This window comes from Manis javanica, chromosome 2, assembly GCF_040802235.1.
Source record: "Manis javanica isolate MJ-LG chromosome 2, MJ_LKY, whole genome shotgun sequence".
Classification (NCBI taxonomy): domain Eukaryota; kingdom Metazoa; phylum Chordata; class Mammalia; order Pholidota; family Manidae; genus Manis; species Manis javanica.
Window position 1 is genome coordinate 188,575,530 of NC_133157.1, and position 27,103 is coordinate 188,602,632.

A 27,103-nucleotide genomic window follows, 5' to 3' on the forward strand; every position below is an offset into this window, starting at 1 on the left:
GCTAAAATTGTAACTGAAACAAAACTGAGTAAACGCAGCTAGTTGGTATGGTCCTTCTCCCCAGTATGACTATATATGCGCTGACATATAAATAGATTCTATGGAGACCGCAGGAAATGCCACAAGGAATGGAACACAATGCCTAAAGACCTCGTTTTGTGGAAGAGACTCACTCATAAGTGGATATACTTTAAAATGGTCTAAGCACTATGTGTTGTCACCAAAATGCTTTGAGGACCAAAGGATGGAGTGAGTAACAGTGGCTTGGTGAACTGGATCAGAGAGATGACTTTTTTTTATAGCTGTTCAGTCCCTTTTTTAAATTGAAGTATTGATATGCAATCTTATGTTGGTTCAAATACACAACACAGTGGTTCAACAGTTACCCATATTATTAAATCCTCACCCCCTCTAGTGCAGTTACTATCTATTAACATAGAGAGATGTTACAGAATCAATTATATTGCAGAGGATGACATTTTATAGAATTGAGAAGAATGAGTAGGCCATCAATAGGTGGAAAAAAGGCCAGTGGTGGAATGGGAGAAAAAAGGCATTTCTAGTTGAGGGCCCAGAACGTGCAAAACAGATGAGATGGGGAAGTGCTGCTGTGTTCAGAGACGCACAAGAGGCTTGGAGTGCGGGGGCGGCTGGGATGGAGTACAGCGGGTGTAGGATGGGCAGCACTGATGAATTTGAAGAGGTAAGTTCTGACCAGATTGTGTAGAACTGAATGTGTCTAATTAGGGGATTTGAATTTTTATTATCCAGCGATAGTGAGCCAGCAGGGATTTTGAAATAAAGAAATGAAAATAAACAATTTTTCTGTTTATAAGTACCAGTGTGGAGAATAAATTGGAGGATGAAACATCCTCAAAGGCAAAGAGGAGGCTGTTAAGAAAAGGATGAGAGAAGAGGGGTGGCAGTAGTGATGAAGAGGAGAGTCAGAATTTATAATTTATTTAACAAATAAAAATTTACAGAAGCAGAGACTAGTTGGATTGGAGGATGAAGAAAAGAAGTAAAATTTCTAGACAGAATACAGGTTTCACTGGGGTAAGAACTTTTTCATGAGTATATCCTCAGTACAAGAATAGCACCTAGCCCATAGTAGATGGTCCACAAACATATAATAAGCGAATGAGGTGAATGGCAATGTCATGAGCATCATCCTGATGAGGCTATTTTGGGATGCCTATGAAGCATCCAAGTGGCAGCATTCACTGTGCAAGTCTGGTGCTCAGAGGAAAGAATAAGGTCACAGTTATGAACAGAAGTCGTAAAGAGAAACTGAAGCATAAAGATGTTCCAGGAAGAGCACAGCAAATGAGGGGAGAACTAACAGGGGACCCAGGGATCCACCAGACCTTAACAAATCAGCAGAATAGGACTTCCTGTCAAGACGCTTGAAATGCAGTGGCCGGCAGGGGGCGAGATCCAGGAAGATGGTACGTTGGAAAGGCGAGTTAGAAGAAACTTGGTATGTAATGTCAACTCTGTGATGGGATCAAATTGGATAAAGAGAGAAAACAGGGCATTGGGTTTCTAAACAAGGAGGTCTTTAATCATATTTTTCTAGTCCCATCTCAATAGAGTTACAGAGATAGGAGCCGTATTGCAGTGGGTTTGGCCGTTGGCAGGTGGGGTGAGCCGCTTTGCCGTTTGCCCTGCTGAGAGAAACCAGTGTGGCTGTGCTTTCCCACCTTCCCTCCTAGTCACATGCAGGCCAGGACTGCCTGCAGGAGACATCTGGTTTTATCTGAAGCATTTTGGGTTGTTATAGCTGGAAGGGCACTACGGAAATCTAGCAGAAGCAGAGGTCAGGAATGCCTGTAGACAGCCCACAATGCACAAGTCAGTCCCTGACCAAGGATGATCTGGCCAGGGCACTGAGGCTGAGAAACCCTACCGCGGGAGCAGACCCTGTGAAAATGAAGCTATAGGAAGAAATGGTGAGGTAATGGGCGAGAGGAAGAAGGGGAGGTTCCCCCTTTGGATGTGTGCCCCAGTTTGATCACATATGGCTTTTAAAAGGCTCTGTCAGTGTAATGCAAACAGACCTAGTCAACCAGCCTAGCAAATGGCCTCTGGAATATTGCTGCTTCCTCCTTTTTGTGGTGTGCGTCTGAAAGCTTGAAGCCACTTATCCTCATTGTAAGGGGACTGCCTGAGGACTCTTTGTGGTCAGCATTGCCCAGCGTGGAATCAAAAGTGTGATTACTTTTTCTGAACTAGAAATTGGGTTACCTGATAAGTCAAGTATGAGGGTATTTATGGGGACAAGGGAACAGAGCTTCTGAAACTGGCCAATCTGGAGCTTCCAGGTTATATCACTGGAAAAGAGCAGACAGAAAGAGCCATGTACATCGAGATGTGAGACCTCAGTACAAATCTCAGCTCCTCTGATGACTGGCTGCCAGATGCTAAGACCCTAAGTCATCCCTAAGCTTCTCTGAGCCTCAGTTTCTTCATTTGTAAAATGAGAGTAATGATACCCCAGTGACTGATGTGTGGATTAGTGCTGTGATACATTTGAAAGTGCTCTAAAAATTAGTATGTTCAGTCAACTAGTAGTATTATTTAGGATGCTTTAATAAATAATTATAGTGACATATGTAAGGTGTGGATAAAAATAGAGGAGGCAGTTACCATACACCACAGTGTGACCGCCACCCTGGTGGTGTGCAGCGAGGCAGCCCTAGCTACAGATGCCACACAGATATACAGATATACAGATGCCACACAGATATACAGATGCTGCATAGATAAGTGTTCTTACCTGAGACACTTAAGATTGCATGTAAGGATAGAATGGGGAAGGTATCTAAGACATAGTTTTGATCGTTGGGTAAGGCAGAGTAAGATATATATATATATCTATAGATATATATATATATATATAGATATATAAGCGAGATATATATATATAAGAAGTATGTATATTTTATGAAAGTTAAAAGACATGAATGGTGTAAAGAGGGGAGGTATTAGAAACGACTTGTACAGGAAGTAGTATTTAATAGGGACATTGAAAGAAAACGAGGACCACGTGTGATTGGTACAGGCTGGTAGCATGGAAATAAGTCTTCACTCAGCATAGGTGATAGGTGAGTACTTAGTTATATTTCATTTCAACCTCACGTGAAGCAAGTTACTATTCCATTTTATAGATAAAAGTTTTTCACCAGAAAGTAATTTGCCTTACAGCTAGTAACTGGGCAACACAGGCTTCAAGAATTAGATCCAATGGCTGTCCAAGCCTTTGCTGCTTCTAGGTTCATCCTGAAATAATTTTAGGCAGAGGAGAAGGTAACATGTGCTGTATGAGAAGGGAATTATCAACTCTATAACTTGGTGTGAAGACTCAGTCATCTACTCTCATGGCTCCCCCGGGAAGTCAGAGCAGCTCCATTGACAGCGAATACGTCGCCAAGCTGCACAGGTGGTGGTAATGGTGAAGCCTCAGTTTGCAGGGAGGCAAACCCTGATTTCAAGGGCACTGTGCCTTCCTCTCATTCATGCAGGCTCCTCACATGAATTAAGAAGTCAGGAGAGGAATGTATATGGGTGGAATTGTAGATTATGTGATGGGAATGGTGGACATTGACTTCTAGCATTGAATGCCAAGGTGAGGAGCTGCATCTGAAGCTGTAAACCTCTGATCCCTTCGCCCATCTAATGTTCCCCATCACAGTGGGCCCTCTGAAGGCATAATGTCACCTCAGGAAAGCAGTTCCTGAGGCAGTGGCTTGTGATCTGATATTTATCCTGGGTGGGACCCCAGAGAACAGGAGTGGAGACTGGGGAAAGTGAGCAGAGGTGACGAGGGGTACCCTCCAGGGCTCTAGGGGTGTGATCTTGACCAGTGGGTCACTGCTGTGAGAAACTGGAGTCCGCTTAGTTCTGCTGGAACCTTCTAAGGAGCCATGCGGAATGCGTCTCAGGGCTATCTGGCCAAGGACAGGAAGGTGCCATTGCCCACCAGCCCCTAATCCCTGAGTGTTCACTCCTCACATGTCCAGGTGGAGAACACACATGGCAGGACCCTTCAGGGTTCCTCCTGTGGTATCAGAGTAGCTGCCAGTGCAGGTGCAGCAAGATGCTGATGCAGGGCTGGAGTAAACGGTGGCTGGAGAGGGTGGGAGGTGGGGATGAGGGGTGTCAGAACATGGGGCTTGGGTCAGGAGCTTCCTCCAAGTGGAAGATGCAACATACATAAACCTGATGCTGTTTCTTGTGGCATCAATTTATGATTTCTAAATAGGAGACTTACATGAAGCAGGACAGCTGTAAATGCCAGAGAGCAAGGAATACTGGAGATTTATATTTATTGGTGAAATGTACATAAAAAAATTTACCATCTTAATCTTAAAAAGTACAATTCAGTGGCATTAAACATAGTCATAATGTTGTGCAACCATCACCACTATCTAGTTCAGAACTTTATCACCAGCTCATCAGAAAACCCTGAACCTATTGGGCAGTCACTTGCTACCCCTGGCCCCTTCCCCCGGCTTTCTGTCCCTGTGGATTTGCCTACTCTGAACTTGATATAAATGGAATCACACACTAGGCTCCTTTGTATCTGTCTTTTTTCTTTTAACATAGTGTTTTCAGGATTGGAAAAACATGTTTAGAAATTTTTGTTGCGTCCGCTCAGTTTCCTCCCGTTGGAGGTGGAAGGCCCAGGGCCTATGGAGATGTCACTGCTTGCAGAACAGCGGCCCCTGGTGGACTTCATGTGAAGTTCTCCGGTCGAACTGTTCGTACAGGCATTTGGCAAGCACCCTCTGTTAGAGTGCTAGAGGAAATGAGGGTAAAGTGGTCTTTAAAAAAGACAGAGGAATTCAAAAAATCAACTTTGCCTTGTACCTACTCCTGAAGCTTTACTAAAACAAGAGTACAAACTGTGTTAGTAATTGTTGGTCATCATACTCTGTATTACAAGGGTTCTGTCGGGCTGAGATGAGTATATGTGGCTGTTTGCATTGCTTGTGATTGCTCCAGCAGGACTGGATGTCCGTGGAGGTTAACACCAATGACATAGCAAGTGCCTTTGGAGAAACAGTATTTGAAGTTATGTTAAATATCAGTAAGTTAAACCTAACACATTGTGCTATTACTTTGGTTATTAGTAGCAATTAAATGTTTAAGCGCTGAAAATTGCCCTGTCAAAATTCAAGCCTATGGCAAACAAGATAACAAAGAAGAAGCATATTCTTAGGTTAGTAAGGCTGTACTGGGCCTTGTTCTCCCCCAGTGAGAATAGATCTTTGGCTAAATATTTGTTCCCATTCTTTAGCTCTCTGCTATTGCAGCTCTTCCTAGGACTTCCTAGGCACATTTTCTCTCCCTCACATAAAATGGACCCAGAGAAATAGACAAGAGACTTATAGAAGGAGATTTTGTTGAGAGCAGGTGGGACTCTAATATTCACTAATCTAAATAGAGCCTCCCTGTATATGCCTCCATGGCTCCCTGAACTTCTTTAAGCAGTAAGTGCATATTGGTGATTACTTAATTATTTTATATGTCATATATATTATAATTTTCTTACATATACACTGTGTGTGTATATATACAACACATAAATGTGTGTGTATATATATCTATATATCTATATATTTATATATAGATATATATACTGAAAATACTGTGTATATTCATATATATATGTTTCCCAAAGCCTAGAAGAGGGCCTAGGACATAGTAGGTGCTCAGTAAATATTTTTAGGTTAATTGTCTAAATGAAAAGTGTTCTGAAGACATGGTTTCTAGTTCTGACTCTGTGGCTTGTGTATTGACCTGTCTCACTAAGTCCCTGTGAGAATCAGATGAGATTGTGTGCTTCAAACTAGTGCTTTTAAATAGTAAATTTCCACAGTGTGACCTTAAAATGAATGGTAATAATTAGCCTTCTGTAGTCTTTGGTTTGGTTCAATTAAATTGATTGCCTATTGCATGAATGATATAGGTGTGAACATGCTCAGGAGTCCTAGAAAAGTTAGGTATAGACCCTCTTCTAAGAGATTTATAAGATATGATAAAAGGAGAACATATTAAGACAAATAGAAAAATAAGTATATTGCATGACTATTCAAATTATGTAACCATTGGTGTGACATAGGCAGCTAACAATGAGAAGTCTGCTGGTAAAACTGAATGTCAATCCTAAATAGAGGTAAAATAAACTTTACAATTCTGTCTTTGCTGTTGAAAAAGAATAAGCAACAAGGTAATGTTGCCATTCAAACTTTCTCACTGAAGTGTGTGTAATAGCAAATAATAGTTTAAAAAAATTCCCATCCATCTGGGCTATGTTGCCCCAAATGGGATGCTGTGATTTTGAAATTACTTCAGATTCCTGGGCTTTATCCAAAACATCATATACATTTTGAATTCTGTGCCATAATGTACCCTATTACTTTGTGTTATAAAAATACACTGTACCCTCACTCAAAAACTGAACATATTTCATGTTTCAAGCAGCCTTGCTGAATTTACTTAGGTGTCCTTAGGCATCTGATTTGCACTGTAAAAGATGCACCCCAGTTGATAAGCTAGGGACCCCAATGAGAAAAACATGTAATAAATCATTTAGTCAGAAGCAGACTTTTGTCCCAAAGGATCTATTTCTCTTTCAGATCTGTACACTTTGTGTGTAAAGTGCGTATATCTTCTTCATTTTATTTTATTTTATTTATTCCATTCCTAGAAGACTTGAAATTATGTCATTAACAGAGGGATTATGGGTTTCTAGACTAATTTGATTCAATTTTCCATGGCAAATATATATTAAATAACTTACCCATTGTAAATCCAGGGAAAGGAAATCCCAGGGCAAAATACCTCTAAAACTGAAATCAGTCAATTGGAGAAATAAAGTTTAAAACTACTGTTTACTGGTTACAAACTGCAGTCCAGGGTGTCTCTCTTTCCTGTTCTGGCAGAAGCAAAACCAGCCCTCCCCTTAACCTCTCAGGTTCAGATAAGCCCTGGGTTGCCCATGTAATTACAACTGATATGGAGATGAAGTTAACTCCACCCCTGAGGAATGCCTACTGATATGCAAATGCACTAAAACCATACTTCTCTCCACCCCTGAGGATGCACTAAAGCCAGGCAAGATATTCTGGAAATATTACAATTTTACTCACACCTATATATAATACTGTAATACAAAACAAACAAATTTTACTGTGTATTAATCCTTTAATAGCTCCATATTCCCTCCACAGATGAAGGAATAAAGGCCCAGGTGACTGCCATGGCCAAGTCCTCACAGTTGGTAACCTGGAATTTAGATCTAGTGCTTCTCCCACCATATGCTTATGCCTCCTCAAACCCAAATTGTGAATATAACCCTTGATTTAAAAAGTTGTTCCTATGCAAAAAAAGCTTGCTTAATGGTCAATCCTGCAAATAGTGATGCCCTCAGAAGCATCCCAAACTTCCTGGGTGATGTCCTAGGGCTTATAAAATAAGCAGGGTCAGAGGTTTGATTACTACTCTACCTTCTCCACCCCAACCATTCTCTGAGGTTCCAGTGATGTTCTGATGACCAAATACAAGAGTTTTTTCTCAAACTCATCTACTTTGACCTTGCTGCTAATGAGGGGACTGCCAACACCGGGGACTATTTCATCCACTGGACAAAAAAAATCTCTTGGACTTTTGTGACAAACACTTAATTTTCTTTTAGTTTCTGTTGTCACCATTGATGAATTTTCTTCTTATTCTTCTTGCCTTCTAAATGTGGGTGGTTTTTATTTTTATTTTTAACAGTTTTGTTTCTGTCTTCTTGTTTATCTCTGGGCAGTTTCTCCTAAAATAGGCTGCTAATAAACACGCCTTCACAGGTAATGCCTGCCACCCTGGCCCCTGCCGGATCGCTAACTCCATTTCTGCCCCGGCAAGAAGATACTCCTTTTGGCTGCCTTCCTGTCATCTCACATGACAATCTGGAGCATAAGTCATGCTCTTCATCTTTCCCAGGTGCACCTCACCTCCCAGACTGCCCATTTCTGCCAGTGTCACCACCTTCCATCTTCACAGTTACTGGCACAAAGCTTTGGAATCATCTTTCCCTCCTCCCTCTTCTTAATGCCTTACATCCAGCCACTTGCCAACACTTGTTGGTTGAGGGACTACCTATCACTGAACTCTGGAAGAATTAGCATCAAGGTTTCACGTAGTGTTGGTCTCAGTGCTTTTCATGCTGTCCTGCCCACACCTTCTGTCCAAGGTAGACTAGGCAGGACTGGGATTTCAATGCAGGAGTGTAAAGAGAAGAGACAGCTGTCAGTTCTTCCAGAAGAACTTTCAAACTACATTCTTGCAAATCAAAAGGGAAAGCCCCAGGGCAGGATGGATTTACTATTTATTCAGTGGTAATAAGGATTAGAAAGAGAACTGATGGAAAGAGGTAAAGGGTAAAGACCAGGTGGATTAGATGGGCAGTGGCCTGGGAAACAATTTTAGGTATGTGAAAAGCTTGGAAAATGGCAGATGCCAAGGAGTCTCTGGGAGTCAAGCCCTCTGCTGCCACACATCCAGCCAGCTGCAGCCCTCACAGCTCTTGGAGAAGGGAGGTGCATCCAGGCACTTCGTCTCATCCACAGATTATCCCATAGGCCTTCTATCTCAAGTCCCCTACATGTTAGCACCCCAGAAACAGAGGGAATGGGAGATTCTAGTGTAGTAGGGCACAGCGGTGTGGACGAGAGAGACCCCCCAACATTGGAACTTGAGTGTCAGGACTCTCATTACTGACACCTCAGGGACTGTCAGGCATGGCAGGCTGATGAGAGAGTGAGACCCCACTTCTTTCCTTCTCCCTTCATGGTTTGCCTTCTGGAAGAGATTGGGAATATTAGCCTTCCTCAGAAAAGCCCTGAGGTGCCAGCTGCCTACACTATAGTGAGAGAGCAGGGAGACATGAGGAGAGGGCAAAAGACATCAAGGAGGTGATTCTTTCAGGCTGTCACATTAGGGAAAATGTTGATTAGTGGGCACCATCTCTAAGAAAAGGGAGAAAACATGAAGTTGTAGAGAAGCACATAAGCAAGGAGTCCCGAGGAAAGGTGGACAGTGAGCGAGTCTTGTGCACACATGTGAAGGCAGGCAGTACACTTTGCCTGCCCTTGGAATACAGTAGGCTTGGAGGGGGAGTTGTTAACTGTAGCTGGGCTCTGGGAACACGGGGCTTGGTTAAAGTTCAGCATGGCCAAGGGAAAACTGCAAAGCAAATGTATGTGCTGCTATTGCCCACCTCTACCATTAAAGGCTGCTTTTCCCATGGCTGACCTCCTGTCTGGTTTCTGGCTAGTTGTCAGCTAAGTCTTAATAAAGTGTAAAACACCTAAGGTTCTAATTCACGTAAAAGTGTTATTTGTGAGGTTATGTTCAGACTATGTTATGACTTCTGATCTCTAAAAGCTGAACTCCTGACACACAATGGCTCACTTGGACTATTACATGGAAGTCTCTGCCACGACTTGCATTTCCTTCACACAGCTGGGTGTGCTCTGATAGGTCTCTTGTAATTGTAGCACCCGCAGTCTCTTCTCAACCTCAGGGGCTGGCTAATTCTTTGTCATGGGGGCTGTAAGATAAATTCTAACCAAAACAGGCAGGCAATGAGAGGCAACAAAGGGCCAGGCAGTTTATTTGAGTGCAATCCTGGGCGAGGTTCACCAGTCTGAAACACAGGCTGGAGAAGTCGCCCCTAACCAGATAGGCAGAGAGTTTTTATAAGCACAGGGAAGGGAGGGGGGAAGTGGGCCACACCGGGGGTATGTGGGGAATTTTTTTATTGGCTCAGGGTCGGGTGATGGACAGCCAGAGGTCTCCTACTTCCGGATGGAGGGGGTCTGCCTCCAGGGTTTGTCAGCACATCATGGGACTGGAATCCAGGAAGAGCTGTCTGTTCCTTCCTTATATGGCACAGAGCTATTTGGTGCTGTCTTTGTTCTGTTTGCACTGTCCTCGCTTTCCTCCCTCCGGTGCCTTCAGCCTTACATTCCAGCCTTTTGGTCATAATGGGTGATGACTCGATCTGGCTACTTCTGGCTGACCAGGGGCATCATGGGGGGTGGTTTTTAAGGCTGATTGATGGCCAGAGGAGGTTCAGTCGGGAGGGGTGGGTACTTGTGCAGCAACAGTTGATTGACCTTTATGTGTGACGTTTCTGCTATGCGCGGTTGAAGGAACCTGACTGGAGAAGGTGAGGCTACTTCACTATGTAGGAGGACGAGTAGGACGAGGAGCCTGTCGGAGTTGGATCCGTAGAGGTCCAACTTGTTCCACTTGCCAAATATCATCAGGGGGAGGGGCTCTCTTTAGTCGGGTAATATGGTACCACACAGGGTGTCCCAATAGTTTGGCAGCAGTGGGGGTTGTGAGGATTACAGTGTATGGTCCTGTCCAGCGAGGCTGGAGAGATTGAGGCTGGAGTTCTTTTAAAAGTACCTCATCCCCTGGCTGAAGGATTGCTGCATCCTCTGGGTTGTTGGACGACGTAGGCTGGGGTAGGAGCTGGTCTGTGTGTTCTCTGAGAAGATGTCTCAACAGTGAAAAGTACAGAAGGTAGGAGGCCAAAGGAGGAGAGGTAGTGGGCAAGCTTGTGTCCAGTAAGAAGGGCCTGCCATACATTAGCTCAAATGTGCTTAGTCCAGCTGGTCCCCGGGGGGCAGCACACAGCCGAGTGAGAGCGATAGGGAGAAGATTGGGCCACGAGAGCTTTACCTACAGAGACAGCTTAGTTAGTTGGTCTTTTAGGAGACCATTAGCCCTTTTGACTTTACCCCACGATTGGGGGTGATGGGGTATATGGAGGTTCCAGGTGATATTGAGAGCCTCGGCTGTTAGCTGAATGACCCGGGAGATGAAGGCAGGTCCGTTATCAGATTGGAGTGAAGTGGGGAGCCCGAAACGAGGAACGATGTGTTCTACCAGCACCTGCACCACTAATGATGCAGTCTCTCGGTAGGTGGGGAAGGCCTCGATCCACCCTGAAAAGGTATCAACCAGAACTAGTAAATACTGGAGCTTTTTATGCCTAGGCATATGGGTGAAATCGACCTGCCAGTCTTGTCCGGGGATTGTTCCTCTCATCTGGTGGCGTGCCATCTGGGTCTTCAGAGCACCTTGAGATGAGACATGATGACAAGTAGTGCAGGTTTGGTGCACCTGATCTGTTGCCTTGTGGAGACCATAAGGGGCAAATATAGGGGAGAGAAACTGGTGCATGGCCTCTGGCCCAATGTGTAGAAACTGGAATTTTGGATATGATATCCCTGCCTTGGGCTCGGGGGAGGGCAATTCGTCCCCCAAGGTATATTCATCCCTCATTTCCTAATATCCCCCTTGATGTAGAAGCAGTTGCCATTCATCATCGGGGTATTGGGGCAATAGAGAGGGGGAAAGAAACAGCACCGAGAGTTGGCTAGACCTGGATGTTAGTTGTTGGGCCGTGTCGTCTGTCAATGCATTACCCTTGGTTACTGGATCGTTTCCAGTCTGATGTCCTTTACAATGCACGATGGCCACCTCCTTGGGGTCCTGTAGGGCTTGTAGCAGATGGCTGATAGCCCTGCTGTTGATGATTGGGGTTCCTTTAGTGGTAAGGAAGCCCCTTTCTTTCCAAATTGCAGCATGAGTGTGTGCAATTAGGAAGGCATATTTAGAATCAGTATAAATTGTGGCCCTCTTCCTGGCTGCCAGCTGTAACACCCGGGTAAGAGCCACTAATTTGGCTTTCTGGGAGGTGGTCCCAGATGGGAGTAGGTTTGCTTCTATCACCTGCAATGGAGTCACTACTGCATAGGCTGTCCTTCACACCCCGTCACTCTCTTTCACCGAACTTCCATCCATGAAAAAGTCAAGTCAGGGTTTTCGAGGGGCACATCTTGTAGGCCCTCTCTAGGTTTCCTAAGAGCCTCTACAATATCTACACAGGAATGAGTGGGCTGATCCGCCTGATCACTTATGGGAAGCAAGGAGGCTAGGTTAAGGGGTGGAGAAACTTGTAGGGTTACCTGTGAATGTTCAATGAACAGAAGATGGAATTCTTGTATTCTTGAAGGACTCAAAGAGGCCAGGGATTTATGACTCAAAAGATCTTGGAACCGGTGTGGGGAATACACAGTAATGGGCTGTTGGAGAGTTAATTTCAGGCTTTCTTGGGCCAGACTTCCCAAGCTGCCAGGGCTTGGAGGCAAGGCTGCCACACCCTGGTGGTGGTATCTAACTGTTTGGAGAGAAAGGCAGTGGGATGGCACCCTGGCCCCACTGGCTGTACCAGCACTCCAGTTGCCACCCCTGCCCTCTCTGCTGTATATAGGGTAAAGGGTTTAGTTAAGTCAGGGAGCATCAATGGGGGGGATGAGAGCAACGCATCCCACAACTAATTGAAAGCAGAAGCCACCTTGGTGGGTGAAGTTAGCAGCCCAGTAGGAGTCTCTGTGGCAGCTGCATTAAGCGGTCTGGCTAGAAGGGCAAAGTTAGGCACCCAGTGTCTGAAAAACCCCTACAATCCTAGAAAGGGTAGTATCTGGGCTCCTGAAGTAGGTGGCAAGAGAGCTTTAATTGCACCCGCTAGGTTGTCATTAGGGCTCTAGTGGTGGGAGTTAGAGCTAGCCCGAGCTATGTAACCTGAGGTAGAGACAGCTGTGCTTTGGCATGGGATACCCTGTCTCCCATGTTTGCCAGGAAATTAAGAAGGGATGTGGTGTCCAGAACGAAGGCCTCCTTTGAGGGGCTGCAAAGTAAAAGATCATCCATGTATTGGAGGAGAGTACTCTTGCCTGTTGAGTGTCACGAGAGGTCCTCCACCAGGGCCTGTCCAAAAAGATGGGGGCTATCTCTAAAACCTTGAGGTAGAACGGTCCAGGTTAATTGTTTAGACTGACAGGTGTCAGGGTCTTCCCACGTGAAGGCAAATAGTGGCTGCCAATCTGAGTGGAGAGGTATAGTGAAAAAGGCATCTTTAAGGTCTAGTACAGTAAAATGAGAGGTACCAGAAGGGACTTGAGACAGAATAGTATATGGGTTAGGCACCACTGGGTGTAAGGGAATAACAGCCTCGTTAATTATTCGGAGGTCTTGAACGAGGCGATATTCTTCAGAAGGCTTTTTTTTACTGGCAAGGTGGGAGTATTGCATGGAGAGTTAGTACTAAAAGCCCCTGTGAGAGCAGATGATTAACAATAGGCTGTAGTTCCCTTCAGTGAGCCTGCAAAATAGGAAATTGAGGCTGAGAAGGGAAGCGGGATGGGTCTTTAAGGCGTATTAAAACTGGGGTGTGGTGGGTTGCCACCACAGGGGTGGAGATGTTCCACATGACTGGATTGACAGCAGTCCAGGAAATTGGGAGACTCAGGTCCCCATCGTCTAACCCCTCTTTGCCGACCAAAGCAATGAGGGAGTCTCTGGTGTCCTGTAAGCTTTTAAAAAGTGGGAAGGAAATAGAGGCTCCTAACTTATAGAGCAGATCCCATCCTAACAGAGGGGTAGGACAGGAAGGCATGACCAGAAAGGAATGGGTAAACGGGATGCCTTGGAAGGTGCAGGCCACCGGGCCCGTTTCTAAAGGCTTGGAGAGGGTTCCCATGACCCCAACTACGGAGACCCTGGCAGGGTTCAAAGGCCCTTTAAAGTAGGGGAGAGCAGAGTAGGTAGCCCCCATGTCCACCAGGAAGGAGATGGGCTTACCTGCTGCCCAAAGCTTGACCCTGGGCTTGGCGAGGGTGATTGGGGTGTCCGAGTCCAGGCGTCTTCAATCTTCGAGGATGCCCAGCACATCTGAAGGGTAGTCTTTTGAGGGCGTCTGCCCCCCATGGGGCTCTGCTGCCAGGGGAGGACCACCCTCTAGGGGACAGTCTACTTTCCAATGACAGTCTACTTTCCAATTACCACAGCTGGGGCATGGTTTGGTTGGTCTGCATGGGTTGGGGCACTTCTGTGCCCAGTGCCCTTCTTCGCTGCATCAAAAGCAAGGGGCCCGGAGGTTCGAGTCAATCTTCAGGGACACCCCGATGATCTCCACGAGCTGGCTGCAGAGCAGCTGTTATGGTGTGAGTCTGTTCTGCCATTTGGGCAGCTGACCTCCTTTCGCTCTCATCCTCTCGGGCATGAAAACCTTTGAATGCCATATCTGCTAGGTCTCCTAGAGGGGTCTGGGGATCATCCTCAGCCTTTTTAAGTTTGTGCCTGATGTTGGGAGCCGACTGAGTTATAAAATGCATGGCCAGGAGAGAGGAACCTAACACTGAGGCGGGGTCAATCTTAGTAAAAGCTCCTAGGGTTTCTTTTAGGTGGTTGAGGAATTCTGATGGGTTTTCATCAGGCTTCTGGGTAATTTCTCTAAGCTTATCATAATTGATGGCCTTTTGGGTGGTTGAGTTCATACCCGCTAACAAGTAGTGAACCATGCGATCCCGGCATGCTTCACCCTTGGGAGAATTATCCCACAGGGGTTCCTGTAGAGGAATAGCTTCCCTGCCCATAGGTTCCCATTCATCTGTGGCATGGGCCTTATTGGCACAGTGCTGTGCCACTGCCATGACACAGTCATATTCTTCCAGGGTTAGAGTGGATTGGAGGACTACATGTACATCGTGCCAGGTGAGCTTGTAAGCTCGAGTGACATATTTAAACTGTTTAGCAAACATTACGGAGTTGGAGGAAAAGGACCCCAATTGCTGTTCCACTTGGGGCAAGTCTGCTAGGGAAAAGGGAACATGAACTTGCACTACCCCTTCAGCCCCTGCTACCTCCCTCAGAGGAGCCATCACATGAGCCTGAAACTGCTATGACTTAGAGTGGGTTATGGGAGGGCTAGACCACTTGGGTGTCAACTGCGGTGAGTAGGACAGTGGCGGGTTTCAAGGAGGGGATGGAGGGGGCGACACTGGCAGTGGGGGATACAACTTGGAAATTGATGTGGAACTTGAAGGCTGGGGACTAGGATATGGGGGAGTTTTATCCATTTTTTTCTGAGGTGGAGTTGGCATCTGTGGAGCAAGACTGTAGTGCGACCAAAAGAGAAGGGGAACAAGATGGTGGAGAGACCAGAAGAGAAGGGGAACAAGATGGTGGAGAGAGAGAGAGAGAGGAGGAGGGGTGAGGACATGAACATTGAGGAAGGGAGCTGGCTCCCATGGTGGGCCTGGAGGAGCAGGAAGGGGGGTGTAGCCGAGATCTTCTGCCTAGTCCGTCAGAGAACAGCCTCCCAGTAATAGGAGCTGTAGAGATTGGCATCCTTGGTGGAGGCCTCGGCCAACAAAACTTGGGAAGGAGTACACTTAACACAGAGATCTGGGCGGGCGCGCAAAGTCCAAAAAGCCTGCACATATGGGATTTCACCACACTTTCTGCTCTGGTGGCAATAATTAGTCAAGTCAGTGAGGAGGCCAAAATCAAAAGTTCCTTCAGGGGGCCAGCGAGACTGATTGTCCAAGGGATACTGAGGCCAGGCCTGAGAGCAAAGGAAGACCAGCTTCGGTTTGCGAACTTCCCGGGACAAATGTAGAGTAGCCATATTAGAAGTGAGACACCGCAGGAGAGTCTGAGCCTCTGCTTTCGAGGGCTGGTTCCCCATGTCTGCACCACTTCCCAACTAATCCCACTGAGAGGAGCGCCCAGCATCCCAATCGTGCCAAGTCAGGGGAGACAGCTTGGGAGCTGGGTGAGGGACGTCTCCCACACCACAGGGCCAGGGGCGGGTATCCCAGATGCCCACAGTGGCTAGGCCAGATGCGCAGGGGCTGAATGCTCCAACCTAAACATAGCTACGATTTTGGCTGGACCAGGTGAAAAGGAGTTACGAAGGGAAACAGACTGGAGGATACCGAGGAACTCACCAGAAAATAGTCCATGCAGCGGAGAGCAGGCTGAGGTCCCGGGTCAGGGAAGGAGGGGGGCAGGGCCACCGATGGCCGGTTGGGGCCCCATGCTCATGCCCCTTCCCGGGTTTTTTTGGCACCAAATGTAAGATAAATTCTAGCTGAAATGAGCAGGTGATGAGAGGCAACAAAGGGCCAGGCAGTTTATTTGAGCACAATCCCGGACGAGGTTCACCAGTCTGAAACACAGGCTGGAGAAGTCACCCCTAACCAGATAGGCGGGGAGTTTTTATAAGCACAGGGACGGGAGGGGGCAGTGGGCTGCACCAGGGGTATGTGGGGAATTTTTTATTGGCTCAGGGTCAGGTGATGGACAGCCAGAGGTCTCCTACTTCCAGATGGAGGGGGTCTGCCTCCGGGGTTTGTCGGCACATCACAGGACTGGAATCCAGGAAGAGCTGTCTGTTCCTTCCTTATATGGCACAGAGCTATTTGGTGCTGTCTTTGTTCCGCTTGCACTGTCCTCGCTTTCCTCCCTCTGGTGCCTCCAGCCTTACAGGGGCTGTCCTGTGCACTGCAGTATGTCTAATAGCACCATTGGCCTCTGTTTGCCAAAGGCATTCCCACCCCACCCTACCCTCTGCTCTTGTGACAATCAGAAATGTCTACAGACATTGCCAAATGTTTTTGGGGGTGAGTGGGGGATGCAAAATCATCTCCAGTTGATTTTGAGTTTATGTTTTAGATTGAGAAAATGTCAGGATTTGAACTGGAATGGAGACTACAAGCCCTAATTTGAGACAGAGTTTAATAAGGGAATCCGGTTGATAGGGTAGCTATCTGAAACAACATTGAAGGCCAGGAAGTAGGCAGAAGAGCACAACATAACTAGCACCTAATGTTCAAGATGTGAAAATTAGGGTGTGGGGAAGAGCTGCCTGGTTAGGAAATACTTGGGAATTACAAAGTAACAAAGAATAAATGTGTTCAGGAGACTGAAAGTCCACTCAGTGGACAGGGGGCATTCTGACTTCTCTGAATAAGAATAACATAAACTGTTATTGTTATATTTAATTATTTCATAAGAAGATGTATTGTTACTTCATTCAACTTATATTAATAAATATTTTGTTCTTTAAGGGATGTGTTCAGCCATGCTATTTACTTCTTAATATCCCAAACAAAGAGAACTTAGTTTTTTGGTATGAGACTCAATTGTACAATCTGGTGTTACAAATCTCAAACTGCAGATGAAAGGATCCTAAGACAATTTCTTGAAAACCTAGCAGGCAGTTTTACTGCTTTCAGAGAAATCCCCCTCCCCACCCCAATAGCAACACCAGGACATGGTGGTGTGGATAACAGCTTAACATACAACTGTTCTCAGTGCTATTTCTGTCTTAACAGCATTTTCACTAGTTTGAAGTCTCTGGAGGACAGAGACCTTATCTTGTTTGCCTTCATACCCCTAGCTGTTCCTTGGAACATAATAGATGCTTAATAAATATCCATTGAAAAAATGGATTGATACATGCAATTTGAGACTCAAAAATATGGGTCCCCACGAAGAATTTCATGCATAGACAGGCAAGTTGTGTTGGGTAATGGTAGGACAAGGGAAAAAGCCTCATAGCATTTCAAGTAATTTCTCTGCCGTCACTGGGAAGTGAGCCTTATAGAACAGATCTGTGTAGTGAGGCAGGTCCAACATTTCAACATGGTCTGTGACACTCATCATCAATCTGCAGAAAACATTAGCTGGGACTGTGCGTGTTTTCCGATATCCTCTCACCTCCAAGCCTCAGCCACCTTCCTCCCAGCTGCAGCTAGATCAGGAAGACTTATCCTCATTCTGCAACGAAGACCTCTGAGCCTCACAAGGGGCATGTGTGCATAAATGTAGCCAAATTCACTAGTAGGAACTAGAGAGTTAAGGTTTTCTTACACCTTATTCACACCTGAATTGGCATGTCCAAAGGAAGATGTAGCAATTCCCATTATAGACATTCTCCTGTATTTCACAGTGTGGCTGAATGACATGAGATATATAGCTAGAGAAAGTTATACACAGATTTGTAAAATCTCATGGAATTTTGCCAGAATGAGAGGAAAAGGGTCAGTGACATTCCTCTGCTTTAAAGTATTTGTTTTATAGGTTGGAGAAATGCTAATAATTTTCATTCTTTTTTTTCACTCATTCCTCGTATAAATATATAAGTACTAATTGAGTGCTTATTCTGAGTAGAGAATTGTGCTAGGAGCCTTTAAAGGCCTAAAAGTGAGGAAGGTGGAGTCTCTCTTTGAAAGTTTAATCTACTTGAGGTAACATGGAAGAGACAAGGCACATGCTTTTTCTATTTATTAAAAAAAAAAAAAAGAAGAAAGTAAAGAGTGTAAGAGTTAACTGACATGCAACTGGTGCAACCTTGTAAGCTCTGACGGCATTCTGTGACCATGGTCTGCCTTGAATGTACTCATTTGGTGTAATGAAGTGAGAACTGGGTAGAGTAAATCCTCTTTGTGTATCATTTTGTTAATTCATTGTTGTGAATAAATGAGTCCTAATGGGTGTTCCTTTAAATGTACTAAATATCGTCATGCTCTTACTGTCAGTTTAATGAGGGAGGAAGGTTGGGATTCTGAAAGAAAACTGCCTGATCCCGGTGGGGAGGGAATACCCCCATGTGGATGATCAGGTCCTTGGTGGCCGCTGCCCACCAAAAACATGTGACTTGGTATTTTGAAGCAGGAGGACAAGTGTTTCCATTCTCCTTTTACAAAGGAGGAAAATGAAGTTCAGAGACAGTAAGTGACTTGCCCAGAGTATAAAAGTGACAAATATAGAGGCCAAGATCTGGAAACTGAATCTTCTGATTTGGAGTTTATGTTTTCCCCCTTTCTACAGGGTCTACCCTACAGGTGGGAGTAAACAGACAATGGAGAAAAGGGGATACTGTTGGTTGGGCTTTGTTGGCCATTCCACCTCCTTCTACCCATTCTTGCTGCAGGTGCTTACTGAGGAGGGAGGTGAGGCAACAGGGAGGAAAAGTTGTCCCTGTCCTAAGGAACCCTGGGAGGTTCTCCTAGACCCCTCCTGCCCTCTATGTTGTCACTCCTAACTGCCTCATTCTCCTTTCCAGTAAGGGTAACATCCTTCCAAAATGCTTGGTCTAAATCTGAAGATTGCCTTATTCTTTCCTTTATACTTGCACCAAAATGGTTATTAGATATTTCTCCAGGTTTCTCTAATTTTCTAATGCTGACAGTGCAGGTCTTCATGGCCACTTGTTTTAATTTCTTAATAGTCTTCTGAGCAACTGCTCCTAATCCAGTACACGTGGCAGGAAGCTCCTGGAGCCGTACTTTATGAGCATGTTTAACAGTCTTCCATTGCCCTAAGAATATGTAAATTCTCTTTATCTATATCTCATCTGTATTAGGGTTTTCAAGAGAAACAGAGCCAATAGGAACTATATATATATATAATGGAAATTGGCTCACAGATTTGGCGAACAAAAAGTCCCATAATCTACTGTCTGCAAGCTGGAGACACAGGAAAGCCAGTGGATAATTCAGCCTGAGCATGAAGGTGCTTCAGTGTCTTAAGGGCAGGAGAGAATGGACATTGCACCTCAAGAAGAGAGAGTGAATTCTTCTGCCTTTCTGTCGTATTTGGACTCTCAAAGATTGTATAATGCCCACCCACATGCTGAGGTTGGATGTTCTTTACTCTGTCCACTGAGTAATGCTCATCTCTCCCAGAAACATGCTCACAGACACATCCAGAAATAATGCTTCACCAGCTCTCTGGGCATCTCTTAGCCCAGTCAAATTGACATATAAAAATATCCATCACACTGTCTATTCTAACTCTAGCCAAGCACAAGGGACTCTACATTGACCAGCTGCCTCTCCTTCCTTCTAGGATCTTACTCCAGCATAATTCCTCCACTTCCTCTAGACTAGTCTCTTTACTGTCCATTACAGGGGCACGCGAACCCATGCGTGTGCACACACACACACATTTACTATTCTTCTCTCTTGGAATTCTTCCTTAAAAATGAAAAAAAATGGTATTAATAATACCAGTCGCAAAGGACTATTAAAAAGATTAAATAGTAGGACACGTGAAATGCTGTTCATGGCACAGAAAGAGCTTTAATAAGTAAATAAACTATTGATTCATGCTCTTCCACACCATACAACTCAGTCCCCATTGACCACTCTTTTGCTCTGGGTGAACTCCTTAGAACTTATACAACCATCTATGTAATATTATGTTGTAATTGTTAAATTTCTTAGGTTTACTTGTTTGTTTACAATAGCTGTACCTTTTTTCCTCAAGTGGACTGCAAACTACTGTAGACCAAGGACCATATCTGTGTGCATGTGTGTGAGTGTGTGTACTGTAAGGCACCTTTTGCAGTGCTGTGGGTACTATAGAATTAGATATGTTACAACTTGGCATATAGAAGACACAATAATTTTGAATAAACGAGTAAAGGAGGTCATGGAGATTAGTCACTTGTTGATTATTCTTAGGGCGCAAAGCTGCCTCTGAGGGCCTCTTTGTAGCCATTTGCTCCTTTTCCTTCTACCGTTCTCAATTCCTTCCTCCCCTTCAGTTCCGTATCCAACCAGTCATGCTTGTCAGTTCCACTTTACTTTAGGTTCTTGAGCCTGTACTTCCATTCATCGGGGCCATCATCCTCTCTTGCTCTTGTTCTAAAGTACACTGATGATTATGTTTTTCTTGCTTAAAAGCTTTTATTGGCTGCCCACTGCTCTTGGGAGAATATCCAAATCACACAATTGCGTTAGTTTGGGTTCCCCGGAGAGCAGAGCCTGAGCCTTGGATTGGATGTTGGTGGTTTATTTGGGAGATAAAACCAGGAGAGTGAGATTGAGAAAAAAGGGAAGTCAATACAGAGTTTGTTATTTAGCTGCTTCCTGTGGTGGGTAACTGGGGCTCAGTCTCCTGCAGACCATCTGAGGATCAGTGTAGTATCCTTATTAGAGCCGTCACACATGGATGGGATTTAGCGTGTATCTGCTGACTCCATTTCCATTCATTGGAGGGCTGTGCCTGGAGTTGGGCTGCCTGCTCTCCCTGCAGACTTCCAGATGCTCCTTAGCTCAGAGAAAGCACTGAGGCAGAATATGTACTTAGACAGTGTAAACAATCACCGCTCCAGCTGTGCAGATTTTCCTGGACTCCCCTGATGGACCATGCTTTCTCTTGCTTTTGCTCATTGTACATCTGATCCCTCTGCCTGGAATGCTTGTCGACCTGGTGACTTCTGCTTTCCTTTAAGTTTTAGGTCAGCGATTGCCTCTTCTAGGAATTCTTCCCTGACTAGTGTCCCCACTTTCTGCCTTGTGCCCATAAGAAGGAGTTAAGTTACCCCTTTTGTGTGTTTCCATAATATACCCTTTCAGGACACTTAACACTCAGCATACCCCGCTGGGTATGCAGAGCTCTTTTGCTTTGAGGGTAAGGAAAGATAAAGAAAAATTTACTCCTAAATCCTACGATTGGTTTTAGACCTCTTTATGCTTTGCATCATCAGTTGGACGATCTGGGAAGAAATTTAAAAAAACTGACCAGAATGCTTTCATTTGAGAAGAAATGTGAAGTTTCTATTTTACCCCAGAGCTTTGAGATGTTTACAACATCTGACCTATCTAAAATATGAAGAAGGCAATCCACCCTTTTACTTTCCATCCTGCAGATCCTTTAAGTAGCTCTAGGTAGTGGACCTGAACATCTCTGGCAGATGGAACATTCACCCATTGAATCATTTCTTTTCATGGCCTCGTACCTCCTTCAAGCCTCACAATAGACTTAAACAGTCATGTATTTTAGTGGTTATTCTGCTCATATTTCAACTTGAACATATGTCTGTTATAGTTTCTGAACCTGAGTTAATGTCTTGAAGGGACAATTATGAGAAAATCCCTTAATTGGGGTTCTGCTTGAGGTCAATTATTAAGGATAATGAGCATAACTATTAGTCTACATAAGTCCCTCTGCCATGGAAACATCTTTCATGTGAAAGTATAAGGCCATGTACTCTGCAAGCAAGTATGTTGTACAATTTCGCTTCAGTGATGAAAGTTAATCTTACCACTAATAAAAAAGCATACAGTTACATGCAAAGAAGTCCAGCTGAAAAGAAGTATAAGTCTGACTTAAATAGAGGCTGCTAGCAGATATTCCTTAGTCACAAACATTGGCCCTAAGCTGAACTCCAACTTGATGCATTTATTACCTTGTTCTGGTGCTGTTCTTTTGGTATACATTCTGCTACCCCATCCCCAAGTTTTAATTACTCTTCAAATCGTAATCTAAAGCCCCCTTTCATGCTGTAGATGCAATTGTTGAGAGACTTAGGAATTAGGCCCAGGGGTGGTGTCACGAGTGAATGTGAGTAGTGGACAGGCTGCAGCCATTGCTGGTTATAGATGCTGTGGTCATTGCTCTTTGTGGCTGTGCACGTATCTCTCCTGCTCTGGGGCGTTACAAAGCTGCTTTTCTCAAAGTTCAGATATTGACTGCTCACAGGCAATAAAAAATTCACAATTTTTGCCGTATCTGTGTACTGGTTCTGCAATTTTTTTAAATTAAAACATCCTTTAAATTAATTCATATTTAAAAAATTTACATACTACTCTAGCCTCCTCTTAAGTAATAATATTCATGTATCAGAGATTAGATGTGCCATTTGTATACCTTATTTCACTAGGTCTATGGTACACATTTTTTCACACTAAGGTGAACATCACTGAGGTCGTGATGGGTCTTAGAGAGGATGCCAGGGGCTATGCTGGCACTCTATGCACCAGGCGGCACTCAGGACAGAGTTGACTTTGCCTGACCCCTTCTGGTGAGAAGAAGAAGGCACCAGATACAAACCTGAAGAATGGATGTCAGCAGCATGGATGAGAATCCTGAAGAAACAGCCACACCAGTGCTGTTGGCGGCATAGATGATGATGTCACGTGGCAATCGCCGACGTGGTTGACCTCAAGTTTTAAAGGCTGAATTGGACACTTGATTGTAAATAAATTTAGGGAATACTTTAGACAATTAAATTTGCTTCTATGTCCTTCTTTATGTATGCTCAAGTGAAATTTATTCTAAAATGCTATGTTCAAAGAAGCCTAAAAGAATTCTTTCAGTAAGAATAAACTATATATGGGAAGTGAAAGGAAAGAAAATAATGGGTCATAGCCACGTTTTCTTTTGTTCTTCTTAGGACATAAGATGCTAGTGTATAATACAATTGAAAGTGTCCTAAATTTGATGACAACCTAAAGACACCTCAGGTACCTCCAGTTGTGCTGTGTTTGGGGTAATATTACCGTCGTGATTAGGTGGGGTCAGTTGTGGGTTGGAATCTGGCCTGATTGACTTACTAGTATTGTGACTGGGGCAGATTACTTACTTGCTAAGTCTCAGTTACTTTATCTTTTAAATGGGTGTCTTGAGTGGATACTCTCGGATCCTAGAAAGCAAAGGTAAAGGGAAAGTGAGACGAGAAGAAATAAGCCAATACAGGTGTGTCCCTGAGCAGGTGTTACTGTGGGTAAGTGAGACTGGATCCCACTGGGATCCTCTGATCCTGGCACATGCAGAGCCTGCCTCAGAGTTAACCCATCCAGGGGACGAGGAAGCTATTTATTTACCAAATGCTCCTGTGTGTTATTGAGGGCTACCCCCAGGGATGCTAACTCTGTGGTAGTTCTGGCCAGCCCCATGCGCCTGCAGCCACCTCCCACAGCTGAGGAGGGCTGGGACTTGCAGGAGAAAGCTGCTGATGGGTAGGATGGATAACGCTGAGTGTAAGGGCGTGCAGGCGGGGCGTCAGCAACCTTCCCTCCCACAGGAATACCAACATGCTATTGTATTAAATGTGCACAGACACAAAAACACTTGCATGTTAGTACATTTTAACAGATATTGGCTAACTTACTATTACACATCCTCCTTACCTGGGACTGTCACCTGTTTCAGCAATCTGTCAGGCTGCAGCTCAGTATTCTGTAGCAATCTCATGCTGCGAGGCTTGGCTTTCATGGGTCCTAAATGATTCCTTCCCCACCTCTAAGCCAATGTGTCTTCACTCCAAGTGGCCAATTGTTGAAACAGGGAGAAACACGTTCTCTTCTCTGCGTGTGTTGCTGTTGCCTCACCACAGTATGGCATGTGAAGGGTTTTCCTCCTGGGTTCCCTCTTGACAAATACTTTATATTCAAAAAATTTTAAAGTAACTTTATTATTTCACTGATTATGCAAAAATTACGTGCATATGTAAAGATCAAACAATACTTGCAATCCTATCGCTGAGATACCCACTGCTAACCTTTTTTTTTGTTTTTGTTTTTTGTTTTTGGTGTCTATCTCTTAGTACTGATAACCATCACTTTTCCCTCTGAACTGTACCTGGATCTTGATACGCACACTCCCTACCTCAGAACCATGTAGTTAGGTAGAACAGACCCAGTTCTGCTCCAGGAATGGTTCTTAATTGGTGTATGTCTCAGAAAATCCAACCTTCTTGATAGACTTTGGTTCTTGATGGACGGGTGGGCATTAACTCAGGCCTAAGCTGACCAGTGCATAATATTACTCTGGTTCAGAAGTAGTCATAATACCTACAGTGGCCCAGTCAGATGTCAGGGAAGGGCCTTTGTGATGGTGGAGGAGAGACACTGTCTCCCTTCTGCAGGACCAAAACGGGAGAGTCTGTAGCCTTGATTGCTGCTGACAGCCTTCCATGCTATGAACTTGAGAGGCCTGAGCCTTATGGTCATTTTGGATGAGAGAGCAGACAAGGAAAGAAGGAATGGTTTGGGTCTGTTTTAAAACACAGCCAACTATAGAGACTTCTGGAGAAGTGGGGTGGAGACAAATCAGGTCTCTCCTGCATGTTTTCTCCATGTACAGGGAGGTGCCAGTGATGTTTCCTTGACATTCCTCATGAAAGATCACAGTTCATAGAGATAGAGAATACAAATAATCATTTTTCATAGACTGGAAGATGGTCTATGGTGAGTGTCAACCCTTTTGGGAAGCCACACGGCCCTGACAGAGCCCCTTGCAAGATAGCCTCCTCCTTGTCTCTGCGGTAGTGAAGATACACCAGGATGTTCGCATTTCTCTGGGAACAAGGAAGTGAAGGACATTCTTCTCTTAGGAGAGACCTTTGGAGTTTGCTTCACGGTAGCACTGTGCTCTAAGCCATAAGCCAGGCTGAAGGGCTGCGGGAGTGACCATGGTGTGCGGAGAAAGACCAGAGATTGCTGGGATCGAGGGCTCGGAGTCCTCAAATGGCTCTTTGGCACCGCACACCAGTACATTCCCTCGGGAGCTCTGAGGAGAGGACGCTCACGGGATCTTTGACGCCGCATGTCTGGTTCTGGTGAGCTGGGTCGGGCTCCGTGGAGGTGTGAGAGGTCGGACTGCACAGGTTTGGACCGGGCTCTGTAATTCCCTACCTTTCTAATCTCAAGGAAGTTACATAAACCCATCGAAGCTCAATTTTCTCATCTGTAAGAAACATATAATAACAGCATTTACCTCACAGGCTTGTGGTGAGGATTAAATAAGGAAATCATTGTAAAAACAGCACCATCCATACCTAGCACAGGGTCACGCTTGGTGCGCATTAGCTTCTGCTGTTGCTACTGTTATTATTATTATTATCAGACTAAAGTGAATTATACTGGAAATAGAACTCTTGTCCCCAAATCCAGGCCCTGAACTTGTGTTTGCACTCTTATCCCACCTGTGGTGAGGAGAAAACAGAAGGACAAATAAATCTTTACGAGTCTCCGGCTTTAGAGCCTCTGGCTTTAGAGCCTCCTCTCTGGAGCAGAGTTGACCATCTCACCCTCCGGCCTTCCCGGGGTGCCGACAGCTCCAGAGAGAGACATTTTTTCACCTCTTTGGGCACTAGTCACACAGCAGATACATTCTCCGAAGAGCCAAGCCAGAGAGGCCTTTCACAGGGAAGCCGGGGCTTCTGCCTCTTTGCTTGGCTTGATTAGAGCCCTGCTCCCGCCCTTGCGCGGCCCTCGCCGACCTTGCCGTGTCCTCCTCTGTTCCTTCTGGGGGTGGGTCAGGAGGCGGGAAAGCTGTGAGGAGTCTTGAGCTTGTCCTAGAATAAGTGATGCTGTAGAACTTATGCAATGCCAGCCTGGATGATTCCTTCTAGTTTATAAAGTGTTTCTTGTAAGTCTTACTGAATATTAAAAATCAGAAAGAGCTCCTGGGAGAAGATACGAAACGTGCGATCCGCCAGCCTACACATTTTTGCATACAACTCATACATATTCATGAATGCATTTCTAGTAGCCCAAGGAATATTAGCAGTAGATTAATTTGGGTAGGGATAGGGCATGTTACAAATTAGTCTGAGGGTTGGGGCTAAAATAGGAAAGGGACAAGGGAACTCAGTAGGGAAGGGAACCTTTCCAAGTCTAGTTGGTTTGTATGTATTCTCTCATTCACATGAAGTATATGAACTTATAAAAGAGGTAGTATTATTCCCATTAGGCTGATGCCTAACATCACAGACAATAAGCAGCAGAATCCAGCCTCAAGCCTAGAACTGTCTGATTTTGAAGCCCATATCTTGTTCATTAGCACCATGCTCTAGTTTCCTTTAAACAGTAAAAACTTGCCTTGTGACATGGAACTTTTACAGCAGTAAGTTGTACTGAGATAACCTAAAATGCTAATTATCACTTTGTTTACTTAACAGTGCCCTGAAAGTTCTGACCCATCTTACCTATCCAAACCTTTACTCCACTGGACCGCAGTGGGGGCGTCTGCCCTAGCCAGGCCAGACTCTGAACTCCCAACATATTCCCCTCTCTTGTCTGTGCTATTTCACACATCTGGGAAGGCCTCTTCCTGCCAATGAAGCAACAAATGCTTCCTTCCCCATTTCTTGTTATTTCTTTCCCTCCTTGCCTCCAGTGTTAGCAGTTAGACCTGCGATTTCCATCCCTGGCTTAGATGGCAGAAGTCAATAGTTGGGACTTATTTAAAAAGCCTGGTCCTGGGAAGAAACAAGATATTCTGACAACTGCATTAGTAGGTTGCAAAACTGAAAATAGATGAAGATTTCCAGGGCTGGGTGAGGAGGAGAGCAGAAGAGAGGCAGAGGGCTAGAGGTTATTGTAGGTGGGTCCCAAAGAGGCTGCCCTCATGAGGCTGTGTCCTGAGGCTGAGATGTGTTCAGGGACTC

The 27,103-nt window shown here is 45.0% G+C and overlaps 1 long non-coding RNA gene across 1 annotated transcript in view; it reads left to right on the top strand.

The window, feature by feature from the left end:
* The first annotated feature begins 1,428 nt into the window (after positions 1-1,428).
* The window catches only part of LOC140845406 (uncharacterized), a 66,481-nt gene continuing 40,806 nt past the window's right edge, over positions 1,429-27,103 (top strand). The window contains exon 1 of the long non-coding RNA XR_012124191.1: positions 1,429-1,480. This is a non-coding gene — a long non-coding RNA (uncharacterized lncRNA). The remainder of the gene's footprint in view (positions 1,481-27,103) is intronic.